Source organism: Pectinophora gossypiella, chromosome 16 (genome assembly GCF_024362695.1).
Source record: "Pectinophora gossypiella chromosome 16, ilPecGoss1.1, whole genome shotgun sequence".
NCBI lineage: Eukaryota > Metazoa > Arthropoda > Insecta > Lepidoptera > Gelechiidae > Pectinophora > Pectinophora gossypiella.
Genome location: NC_065419.1, coordinates 14,650,653 through 14,660,848, shown reverse-complemented (window position 1 = coordinate 14,660,848; position 10,196 = coordinate 14,650,653).

Here is a 10,196-nt window from a genome sequence, read left to right as displayed (position 1 = left end):
CATTTATTTATTGATCTTAATAAAAATAAATGTGTGCAATAGAATTGATTTTAAAGTCTACTCTTCGACTGGTAAACTTAATATGTGGTGTTACAACGCAAAAAATGAATTCGTGTGTTCTAATTCTCAGCTATAATGTTGATCGATCATGATAATTATTCTATCAGAATATTTTTTTTTTGTTACAAAAGTGGTTCAGTAGACTTAAATTCAGGGTTCGTTGACATTCAGTTTTTATGTCGTAGGTAGCTATGATGGTGAATGAATAACACTGGCGAATCAAATAGGCAACTCAATGATATGCAACCCGTTTGACATGTTTATCATTTTATTTCTGTCGAGTTATTAGCCAATGTATATAATTTTGAGAGTTGTTTAAATTTCTGACTAAAACTGACGTGTTCCGTAAACGCCTGTCGATTACCCGTCCCTTTATTTTTCAGCGGATAAGAAAATGACAGGTATAACTTAAAATGAAATGAGATGGTGTTTACAGGAATCCGCACCAATGGCCATTTTTTGTTTATATTAAAAAAAAATGGTGTAGGCGATACGAAATCGGGTTTTATTCATTCTTTACGGTATTCCAAATATACTTGAGGGAATATTTTCGTAGCATTGGCTAAAATCGGGCAATTATTTGATCGCGTTCGTTAATTACTTAAACCGTTAAACTGAATTAAACATTGGCTAGAATAATTTACATAATATCTTTATAACTACGCTGCAATATTTACGAAAAATTGCACATGTTTCGATCACGGTCATATTTAATTAGGGAATTGGAATCACTCGCGTTCGTAAGTAGTGTTCGTTAGAAGTGAATGTTCACGTCATATAATTTATAATCTGTGCTTACTACATACTCTATGTACATTAATTCTATTGGGTGGAAAGGGCGGGAAACCTCGTGTGTGAAAGACGTACTTTTTCGTGTCGGTTTTTTTAAATATTTTAACAGTGTTAAGGATTGGTTTTTCTTGTATTTATAGTTAGTTATTTATAGTGTAGTTAGTTACGTTGTCACATCATTGTAAGTAGTTTTAAATATTTCTTTGGCGCCAATTTCAATTCCCTCTGGGGTGTATGTAGATAAATGTAATATTTCTGAGCCATCTCGCATGGACATCTTGATAGATGTGCTGGAGGACCATGGACACCGATTGTTCAACCTCAGCTGCAACCACAAAAATAAACCGTAAACGTGCTACCCCTCGTCGCGTCTGTCTCAGATGTAACAAAAAAAAAAGAAGAAACGTCAAGGGAAAGACAGTCTAGATTTTTTTTTCTGACGTGACTTATTGTAGATTTGCCGCAGATGGCATTAACTACTTGGCCGGACAAATGGGGAGCGCTGAAGGCTCTCACCCGGACAGTCTAGATGACTGCAAGTGTTTTCTATTAAAAGAAAGAGAAATAAGTCATGGACCAAATATCTTTGTCTTTGTCTATGTCTTGTAAAAATAAACAAACTTAAAATAAGATAGGTATTAAAGGTATTAAAGGTTTGAGGAGCTCGGTGGCGCAGCGGTTAACGCGCTCGGTCTGCGATTGTTGAAGTAAAGCAACTTTCGCAAAGGCCGGTCATAGGATGGGTGACCACAAAAAAAAGTTTTCATCTCGAGCTCCTCCGTGCTTCGGAAGGCATGTTAAGACGTTGGTCCCGGCTGCATTAGCAGTCGTTAATAACCATCAATCCGCACTGGGCCCGCGTGATGGTTTAAGGCCCGATCTCCCTATCCATCCATAGGGAAGCCCGGGCCCCAGCAGTGGGGACGTTAATGGGCTAATGATGATGAGGTATTAAAGGAAAAACCTGGTTGGCTTATACCTAGCTCAGTGTACTATTATTCTATGTCCCAGTCTTGTGACCTTGAGTGCTAACCCAGCAACAATTTTAAGGTTTTAAGCTTCGCCAGTGGCTGGTTCGACCAGACAAAGCCTCGCCAACTGGGCATCTCCAGGCTTGTTGTATTAAATTTTGCACCGGCATAGACTCCTCAGCGCTCCCCATTTGTCCGGCCAGGTTGTTAATGCAAGTCAGGTCAAAAAATGGAAATTAAGCGTGGCCAATTATTGGTCAGCAAAAATTTAGCTTCGATCGCCATCGACTCGCAAAGAAGAAGAAGGTCAAAAAAAAAACAAGGCCTAACGGCTTGTTCCTAAAACTTTTTATCTTCCTTAATTTATTTTTCTTTTCATAACTTCGGTTCCATCCTAAATAAAAGAAAGAAGGGTGAAAATTACTTTGAAAATTTTGTTAACAGCTGTTATTGTTTGTAATTATTATTGTTCTCTCCCTTACTTAACATGTTTTTTTTTATTTTACGATTTGCAAAAGTTTCTCACCCTTTTGTAAAATGTAGGTACTTACCTATACATAACATAAACAGCCTATATACGTCCCACTGCTGGGCACAGGCCTCCCCTCAATCAACCGGAGGGGGTATGGAGCATACTCCACCACGCTGCTCCAATGCGGGTTGGTGGAGGTGTTTTTACGGCTAATAGCCGGGACCAACGGCTTAACGTGCCTTCTGAAGCACGGAATCATCTTACTTTACAAAACCCACCTACCTATACAAAAGAAAAAATACATACGATGTTTTTCTACATAGCAGCATAGAATAAACGTGAGCCCTGGTAGCCCAGTTGGTAGAACGCTTGCCTCTCACTTTGAGGTCGCAGGTTCATTCCCGAGAAATGATTTTTCGGAGGTATGTGACCTAACCTGTATATTGGGCTGGTTTTCCCTTCGCGGGTTGGAAGGTCAGACAGGCAGTCGCTTCTTTAAAAATCCGGACCTGTTAAATCTTCAGGTTAGGTAAGCGGACCCTGTGAAAAACGGGATAATGCTAGGGAGATGATGATGGCAGAGTATTAACGTGGAATAAACAATAATAAATCAAAAATTAAAAAAATAAAAAATAAATAAAAATAATGTCAATAAAAAAACATAAATTAAATAAGTATTGAAACTAATAGGTAATAAATATTAGTAATAATTCTTAAAAAATATATAATATTAATACTTCTTCTATCGTGTGGATTGTGAGGAGTATTACCAACCTCATCAACCCTGATATCAGGGTTATTACTGAGCCGCCAAAGGCCCCTGACATGGCTCATGTAACGATTACATACTTACATCAGTAAGTAATAACCGGGACCAACGGCTTGACGTGCCTTCCGAAGCACGGATCATATTACTTTTGGACAATCAGGTGATTAGCCTTTAACGTCCTAACCAAACTAGGGATCACAAAGTGATTTGTTCCCACCGGGATTCGAACCCGGGACCTCCGGATCGTGAGGCTAGAGCTCAACCACTAAACCACGGAGGCCGTTAGGAGCTATAATAAGATACGTTAAAATATGGACAGAAATATCATAGCGAATCGGGCAGTTCCTTATAAAGGCACAATAACATTCTCACATCATTTACAATTTTCTTTAACATTTTCTCCCTGGAACTACTCTGCCCGGTCCGGCCCGGAACTATTTTAGACCGGGCATAAAATAAAATCGGTCGGGGTAATGACCCGAGAAATTGGAACTCCATTTTCAGCTCTGGCCGCCGTATTAGCTAGTTTATAACGGTCTCTGGAGCCAATAGTTTGCTTTAAAGTTTTTTTTGACGTGCCTTATTGTAGACTAGCCGCAAATAGCGTCAATTACTTGTCCGGAAAAGTTTTTATTTTACTATGCGTCTATTATTGAAACAGAAATCAGAATCATTTATTCAACGTAATTATCATGGATAAACTTGTTGAAGGTCAATGTAACATTTTTGAATTTACGTCATTTTGCAAGGTGTTATGGCTGAGGAGAAGAAATGACAAGAAACTGCAACAGCAACACATCTTTTAAATCAATGAGGGTACATTACAAGTTATTTAATAACTAGAGGAACACATTCAATACCTGACATTTTCATCATTTAGGTAATCATTAATCTTATAATAAGCTTTTTTACATAAAATAAGCTTCACGTGAGCTTTAAATTTATTCTCTGACAAATTTAAAATATTATCTGGTATTTTATTGTAGAACCGTATACATAACCCCAAAAAAGATGAATTTAATTTACTTAATCTAGAATTTTGAACAACAATTTTATTTTTATTCCTTGTATTGTAAGTATGCCAGTATAAACATTGTTACGAACGAAAGCGTGTTTAGAAATGCTAGTTTTATTAATACGTCCCCGCCGGCCGAGATGAATAGGAGTAGGATTTGCAAGCGATAAACGCCCGTACATCCTACTTCAAACGTGGTCGTGATGGCGGCCGAAGAGCCCTGGAGTAGGGTTTCAAGGTTTTTTTTTGACGTGACTTATTGCAGATTTGCCGCAGATGGCATTATCTACTTGGCCGGACAAATGGGGAGCGCTGAAGGCTCTCACCCGGTACAACCTTTAAGACAACAGGCCTGAGGGTGCCCAGTTGGGCGCGAAGCTCAGGGCGTCGTCTGAGAGGAAAAATATTTGAAAGAATTAATCGACCCTACTGGATCGATAGCAATAAGCGCTGATTGAGGGAAATCGTCGACCACGCCGGCGGGGTCGGTATCGGGGTCCTGAAGTGCTTGGTGTCGCGAGCTGATTGGCTGGTTTCTAGGTTAATATGCGTAAAAATGTACTAGAAATCCTCATTTTACTCGTCAACCTCGCTAGACTTTGTTATATCAGATTTACTCAATAAGTACATTAATAAATAAACTAACAGTTTACATCAGAAACGATATAAAAATCTTTATAATACATATACAAACTCACGCCTATTTCCCACTGAGGTAAGCAGAGCCTATGGAGTTCCATTTGTTTCGATCGTGACGCACTTCTCTTGCTTCCTTCACATTCATCAATCGTTTCATACACGCACGTCCGTTCAGAGTAGATCTTACTAAACCTTTTCCAAGGACATCTCCAATTTGGTCAATGTACTTCTATTTACTCAACAACCTTTTTTTTGTCGTGACTGACTGTAAATTTTTCGCGCATGGCATTTACTACTTGGCCGGACAAATGGAGAGCGCTGAGGGCTTTCACCCGGTACAAAATTTAATATAACAGACTTGAGTGTGGTGTTCATACTTCTCTTCAAGACCCGCGTCGTGGTTAGTATACAGGGTGTTTAGTGACATTGTAACGTAAACTTTGAGGGATAATTCAGACCAAGATTCTGAGTTGATATCAAGTAGAAATTTCCGTCGCAAAAGTATGGATCGGAAAATAATTAAAAAAAAAACAAAAATTTTCATGAATTTTTTAACAGGAAATTCCATCCTTCTCAGTAATTCGTTACGGTGTCACTAACACCCATACCTACTTGTATGGCTACCGCTCATTATTCTGAGTTAATATTAAGTGGAATTTCCTATCGCAATGGTATAGAATTGAAAATAATTTTAAAAAACTAAAAGAAAATCATGAATTTTGCGACGGAAAATTCCACTTGATATTAACTCAGAATAATCAGCTGAATCATCCCCCTGAGTATTCGTTACGATGTCACTAACAACCTGTATTATTTCGAGGAGAATGCGTAAAACTAGGTTCGATTCGCTTAGTGTCTGTTCAGCTACGTAAATAGTGGTAACATTTACCGTTGTGTGCAAACCCTTTACGCCGGTGACAAGAAAACCCTTTCAAAAGGCCCGAGAAGGACCCAGGTGTGAATAAAAAGGATGAGTGGGATGACTTTGAAATTGTATTTATTTTTAAATACATTATTTGGCCTGTTTTTAATAAATTCATCATGTGTCCAATCATCATGCCTCTTCTGTCCTCCCTTGCCCTTCCCCTACCCCTCACCCGCCCCCCGCTTTTCTTTACCTTTCCCTTTCTTGTCCTCTTTTGTCTTACTAGCACTTAGTTATCAGTTACCCAACATTAGAGCAATAAGGCCGCCCAAATTGTACTGTATTCATGTGTTATGTCTGATTGTTTAAATGTACGTAGTTATGTGCAATAAAGTATATTTGATTTGATTTGATTTGATTAGTTAGAATTGACTTTTTATTATGTAATAATTTTGTAAGTGTATAATAATTTTGTTACCTTTAACTTGTTTAATTCATAATTAACTATGTTACTTACTAATATTGTTATAATGAAGCTGCTGTCACCTCTTATGTTGCTGTGCCCTTGCAGGGTGTCATATGTACCTAATACCATGTATGTAACACCTAACTGCTTGTGACTTTGCAATGAATAAATGAATATGAATGAATATGCTACATCGACAAGAACGTGGCTCTTAAATTAGTGTCGATAAATTTGTCCTGTACCTAAAGATTATCTGGATGATATTGCTGCATGAGCAATAAGCACCTGTTGTGCACCGAGCATGCACCATATTTTGCCTACACGTAGAGTTTGTGAACTTAGGGTTTGTATAGTTAGGGCGTGTAGAGTTAGAGGCTTGGCTCTATATGGGATCTGCAAGGCTATAAGTTTGTTTTTTCCCCTGATATACGTTCCACGTGATTTCGTTCGTATTTTGACAGAACGACATCGATAAAACCACATAATTATAGCGTCAGAATCGATAAAATAACCGCGACAATATTTTATCACGTTGCGCGTGTCAGCCCTACTGATAATTTTTTGACATTGCGATCGATATTATCTCGTCTTGGCAAAATTTTATATGAAAATGTTTTTGGTGGGATATTAGATAAACCATCCGACTGATGTGAGAGCTAAACACAAATAAATAATGCTGATTAACAACATAACATAACATAACAAATACATTATTGCACAAACTGGAAAAAAACAATACAAAACAAAAGAGAAATAGAATTAGTACAATAGGCGGCCTTATTGCTAAGTAGCAATCTCTTCCAGGCAACCTTTAAGTATAGGAAATATTGAATATTATGTAATATAGCGGGATAGTGCAGCATGGGAATACTTGTACATATAAAAATAAATACACTTTCGACTACATAAACTACATAATAATAATACACATAATTAATGCGAAATCTCGAAATTGTTTTAGACTTAGCGTAACTTTTTACATACCGAATTGTGCGTCTTAGTAGACAAAAAATTCAAAAATATTTATTTTTCAAAATTGGCTTACAAAGTTAGCGCTTTTTGAACGTCAAAAAATTAAATTACATATTATGTAACTAGCTGAAAAACTACTACCACATCGGAATCTGTAACGCTGAGGGAAAGACGTGGCCAGAAAACCTCCCAGCACAGGTCCTACTGTTTCATGTTTTCCTTTCCTTTCTTTTTTTTTAAATCCAGTTTGTATTACATAATTTATAGACTTAAATACAATGGTATTCCAAGACCAAGATCTTAGTTAGACCAAGTTTGGTGTTAGATAGTCTTGTCAAAGGTTTGTCTGAGACCAAACTTGGATTCAATAGGAATTTTCATTACGTAACACTAAACAGGCGCGGGATCCAGAGACGAAGTTAGCTACTCTCTTCAGAGCTTCAAAAACCAATTACGAGCTCATTTTGAATCCTTATGCGGATATTCTTTGTATATTACTATTATACTAGTGGCTGCCCGCGACTTCGTTCGCGTGGATTTCGGTTTCCGCGGTAAGAATTTCCGATTTTTTAAATGATTATTTTTTAGTGATTTTTTTAATGATTGATTTTTTTATTTTTTTTTTATTTTTTTTATATATTTTTTTAATTTTTTATATTTTTTTTTATTAATTTTTTTATTAAAGCTGCCACAGAAACCTGTTTGAATCATCTGATAAAGATGTAAAGGCCTGAGATGATGTGATGAAATTTAGGGTATTGACTCTAAATATATATAGATCAATCACTACACAGCCCTAATCATAGGCCTGGCTTTTTTGTAGGTCAATTCACAATTCTTTATAAATTGTAGCCTATGTGTTGTTCTGATGTGCTTGGTGGCCAAGGGCCCCCTTAAAATTGAGCCCAGGGGGGCCCTTGCTTAGTCCCTGGAACTCAGCCAGTGGTGTGAACGTTTTATTAAATTCTTCCAGTTCCCTTTGACACACGATATTGGTTTACAAGTATCACTTTAATAAACTGTCAATCGCGACATTTGGATGTGGATTTAGAAGCTTGTATACCGTGTTTTGTTTTTATTCACTATCAGTAGGTAATGGAGGTAATTCCTGTAAACACCATCTAATTTTATTTTAAGTTATATCTGTCATTTTCTTATCCGCCGAAAAGGAAAGGGATGGGTAATCGACAAGCATAAAATTTATGGAACACACAATTTTAAGCACAAATCTAAAACAACCGTCTAAAAATTTTACATTGGCCAATAACCCGACAGAATTCGTCCCTGACAAAGCATAAGTGCGTATCTCAGTTTTCCTAAACTTTTCAGGAGAGCGTAAAAACTGTTTTTTCCTCCGAGTTCCTCAGGTTTTCAGTTAATAAAATCTAAAGTAATATAGGTACAGCCATGAAATTTATAAGGTGGATAAAGGATGAATTAAGGCATAGATTTATAGTTCTTACACTTCCGGAAAATGCATGGTTCCCTGAAAAAAAAGGCGTGAAAGTCACTAACGCCCCTTTGTGGCGCCTCTCTTAATAGGTATGGAGAGTTGAATATGGGTGCAAGTAGAAAGTGTTACTAATTATCCTATATTTTAAATAAAACAAATTCAGTATTTTCGGGATCGCCCATTATAAATTATTTATTAAACACAAAACAACATACACTCTAGTGAGTCGATAGAAAGTGCTGAATGAGGGAAATGGTCGACCACGCCGCCGGCGGGGTTAATATCGGGGTCCTGACGTGTTTGTTGGGCGTGTTTGGTGGCATAATATTTTTTCAAATTCAAAAAATATTTATTTTTCAAAATTGGCTTACAAAGTTAGCGCTTTTTGAACGTCAAACATAATTAAATTACATACTTATTATGTAACTAGCTGTAAAACTACTACCACATCGAAATCTGTAACGCTGAGGGAAAGACGTGGCCAGAAAACCTCCCAGCACAGGGCCCTAGTCCTACTGTTTCAAGTTTTCCTTTCTTTTCTTTAATCCAGTTTGTATTACATAATTTATAGACTTAAATACAATGGTATTCCAATTACAGTCGGTATTTTTATCTAGCAGTATTGATACAGAACCCTTTCTATACGGCTCGCTGTTGGCCTCATTTCCTACGTGAGATTGTTTATTACCAAGGCTGGCAAGGTCAGTTATAAGAAAAACTAAATTAAAAGCAACAATCACTGGAAACAAAGTAGGTATTAATCATGTGGAAATTATTGTTCTTTTTATCAAACGATGCAAGTTGACCTTTTTATTCTTAAATAACCGTCTAAGTGCGAGTCAGACTCTTGGGGATTCCGTACCACCTTACATAAAACATTTAACACGCTCGTCCCAGTTTGACAAGAGTTGCGTGTTTCAAATAGATGTTTATGGAACACGATGTTCGTGCGTCACCCAATAGGGTCCACATAATATCAGCGTCGTGGTTCACGCCGCGACTTGTCCTGAGTGAGGCCCTTTTATCTCAGGACTTCCACCACCACCTTATCATTCTAATGAACATCCTCTATGCTTTTTGTTTGTTGTTCTGTGAAAATTTTTACGTGATGTTATTGTCTTTTTTGTATGTGGCTTTTGTAATAAACAATTTCTATTCGACTTTCTCATCTTGCTTTATTCTACTTCGTCGTCGTTTTTCTTTATTGCCTATTTTTTTTTTGTATTTTGGGTGTGGCGCCCTTTTATGATAAACTATTTCTATTCTATTCTATAATAGCATTAGTTGCGGTCACGAGCATTAATATGCCATATATTTGGTACCATGTCACATTAACTTTTTTGACAAATTGAACTGTAAGTCTTACTAATTGTCAAATATGTTAGTGCGACAGAGTTCTAAAGTGGGTACAGGTGATGCTAATGACTGTACTGCTGTTGATGCACCATAATAAATAAATAAACAAATGGGGTAGTCAGAGGCACGTGCATAGTACAAGATGAACTAACTACTCACACCTCACCAAGTTTTCTGTGAGACCAAGGTAATAGGTTAAGCCGTATCGCCATCTATAACGGTCGACCCAACTGTGTTGGTGAAAACATAAATTACTTTCAGGCAAAAAGGGTTTTGAGCTCGGCATAACACTTTGAATACCAAGAGACAACAGATTCCACCTAAGTCAGATTTTTTGAATTTAATTTTCTCTTTGTAAGTTTTTTA